This window comes from Xiphias gladius, chromosome 15 (genome assembly GCF_016859285.1).
Source record: "Xiphias gladius isolate SHS-SW01 ecotype Sanya breed wild chromosome 15, ASM1685928v1, whole genome shotgun sequence".
NCBI classification, from domain to species: Eukaryota; Metazoa; Chordata; class Actinopteri; order Istiophoriformes; family Xiphiidae; genus Xiphias; species Xiphias gladius.
Window position 1 is genome coordinate 33,884,347 of NC_053414.1, and position 3,415 is coordinate 33,887,761.

Genomic DNA, 3,415 nt, shown 5'->3' on the forward strand with positions numbered 1-3,415 from the left:
AAACAGAGGTGGACTGTTGTCGCTCTTTTCACTGCAAAGGGCTTTCGGAACACCATGCGGAAACTGACTGAGCAGACTTATCAGATTGAAGTTATTTGGCACCCTTTCCCTCTTATTTTAATTCTTTTTGTTCCTTTTCAAGCACTTTAAAGGGCCCTTTCAGCCAAATCACACATAAAATTGCCCAATTGGTATGTAGCCGTACAGATGGTTTAGGTTTTATGTTCTGAGATTAACCTCTGAACAGTGGCGCCTTAATGCACAGGCTTACCTGGGCTTGAGCCCCTGGGCTCAAACCAACCAGGGGCCTCACGGGACATGAGCTTAAATTCCTTTTTTAAATTTTTTGTCTTGTGAGGCTCCTGGTTGGTTTAGAGGCCTGACCTCCACAGGCTTATAATCATACAAAATGCTCCACTGCATCTATACTGTTGGAAAGGTACTAACCACGCACATAACTTTACTCATGGTGCAAAATGCAATCTTTCACAGCAGTAACCTGTAAACTACTAGAAACGTAGTAGAAACAGAACAAAACAGTAACATTAATGACCAGGGCCAAATCAGCAGCTGCAGCAGAGAGGAAGCTGCTGATTTAATGCACAACCTGGAAACCACGAAAGTGTTCCAAATCAAACACACTTGCCATGTTATGTGACCAAAAGGTGCATGCTGGGTCTGGCTAAATGCAAAATGCTAAAATATTGGCGGTGGATCCTATAGCTGTGACTTCAATGTTCACCTCTAATGACAGTGACGTGTGCACCACCTTTCTGCTGTTTGTGATAATCCCTGTTGTGACTGCAGAGCTCATTCAGCTCAGCATCTGAAAACTAGGAGGAGCACAGTGAGACAGAAAGGCTGCTTGGACTGGTTATAGTTTGCACTGGGAATGAAATAGCAGAGAAATTGGATTTAGAGCGGATTGTGGAGTCTTGTGTGCACAAGACTCACAGAGTAATGTTCAGACAGGGGACACAAATGACTTATTGCTGAAACTCACTTTACAGAGAGTATCAACAACTACTGCGTTGTCTAGCAATTTGGTTTTTTGTCTGTGTTTGTCAGCTACAGCCACTTTGGAGTTTACATTGTTTATACACCTAAGCCTTTTCTGCTGCTATATTTTGCTGTTAATTCTATACAAAGGGGCAGCTATTTGATTTATGTGGCTTAATATGGCTCCCACCGTGGGGTCCATAGACTTGTAACAGTCAGTTGTATGCACAGGCTGCAAAGTGCCTGAGTGGAATGTATGGGTTGCTTTAATTGCACCTTTCTCAGGTTCTGAACCTCACCACACCTACACACACGCCTGGCGGTCTTAAGATGTTCTTTAATTTAACAGTTCTATCATATATCTTTATCACCATATAATAATTTTACTGCTCCCCTTCCCCCCTTTTAAAAATGTAACACAGTAATGTTTACTCAGAGTACAGTTTAATCAACTTATTTTGTACTTTTATCTGAGTACATTTTCAGACAAGTAATTTTACTTTGACTTAAGTAAAATTCCTTTTAAGTTACAGTATTTTAACTTGAGTACAATTTTCCAGTCCTCTTTTCACCCGTTAATGACCATGTACCAAGTAACAACACACTACGATATTATAAATTATAATATATATTTGCACGGTGTACACAATATTGGGCCAGGGAAGTTATCAAGGTTTCCCATGCATAGCTATGATTAGCACACTGTAGTGTATAACAAAATATATCTGCGTTTAAATTACCAATACGGTTGCTCTTATGTTGTTGCACCTTGGATAGTAATACTTACTACTCTTATGTTGTTGCACGTTGGAGAGCGCTGCGACGCACAGTCCTGATAGTTGTATTGCTGTCAGAATGCAGTGAGGATGAATGGACAAAACCCTTCTCTGTATGATGTGGAATGACATTATTATGAATTATTCTGTCCAAGTCTTTAACCTTACCCATGTATTTGCACTCCAAAATGTCTGAGGCCTACAGTAAATCTAAGGCACCCCTGACTCTGAAGGGGATGTGAGTGGCATTTTGATTGTACCACTCATCAAAATAAAAAAAACATCCGATAAATGGTAAACTTTTTTTTTCAATGTACTATCCTTATATAAATTATCCTTATGATTGATGATTATTTTTTTTTTTTTTTGTAAAAAAAAAAAAAAAAAAATAAAAAAGTGTTGTTGTTGGTTTGGCTGCTTTCCTATTCTATCTAACTGTCCTCCTTATTTCATTTTTATTTGCAATGCTTTCATATGCTAAGGCACCCCTGACTCTGAAGGGGATGTGAGTGGCATTTTTGTACCACCCCCTCAATAAAAAATGTAAACTGCAATAAAACTGGTGGTCTACTTTTCAATGTGTAGAACTATCCTAAATTATCCTTAAAATGATTATGATGGCATTTAGTTTTAATTTGTAGAAAAATGAAACAATCTCTGTGAAAATAGGTGCAGTTGGTGTTGCTTTTAGCTTACTAATTTTCTCTGTCCTTGGGTTTTGCTTTGCAATGCTTTTCCACCGACTGAGGCAGGCAAAAGAAATGTTCAAACTCTAAACATAGGGGCTTTGAAGCTGAATTAATCAATATTGTTATGTTAATGAGGGCTCTAATTAATATGTAGAGTGAGGTCACTTGTAGTGATAAACCCACTGAGAATTATCACCAGACTGCAGTAGCCTTCAGTTCAACGAAGAGTTTTGGGGTCCTTTGTTTTGGATTTATGTCCCCTAGCTGGTGAACATAGTGGAGCATTTCGCAGCTGAAGAGCCAGATGTTTTCTCTCAGAAATTGGTAGGGACCAAAAACAGTGCTAAAAGAGAGGGATCACTGGGCTCACATTCACCAGTTGGACACAAATACCACTGGAAATGAATGATAATTATGACTGTCTGCTGGGTGAGTAAACAAACTGTCTGCTAACACATTAGCCATATCAACTTTATAAGATGTAAAATATCAGTGATGTGTTTACAGGTTGTTCTGCAGCCCCCAAGTGGCCAAAATTGTTAATAAACGCAGTTTTAAAGAAGAAATAAAATAAATTTTAGGTCTGTAATCCAGTTGCATGCTAATGTACTGTACAGTATGTAATGCATTTTCACAGGGAAAATGACAAAGCATTTACACTAAAATTACTCAAATTAATTTTGAGTGTGATGTTTTCAGACATTTGTTCTATAATGCACAACAGAACTGGAGAAACTCAAACAGCTGGTTGAAGAACATATACAATTTGATAAGCATTTCTATTCTGTCCTCCTTCTGTATTGCATTATGCTGTACTGGAGTTTCTGTTTCTCTGGTCACTCAGTGTAATGTGCAAACAGGACAAACTAAAGGTTTCAGAAGAACACTGAAGAGTCAGCTCAGTGGAGAGAAGTGTTATTCGTCTAAAAAATGAAGGCTGCATAGAAACTC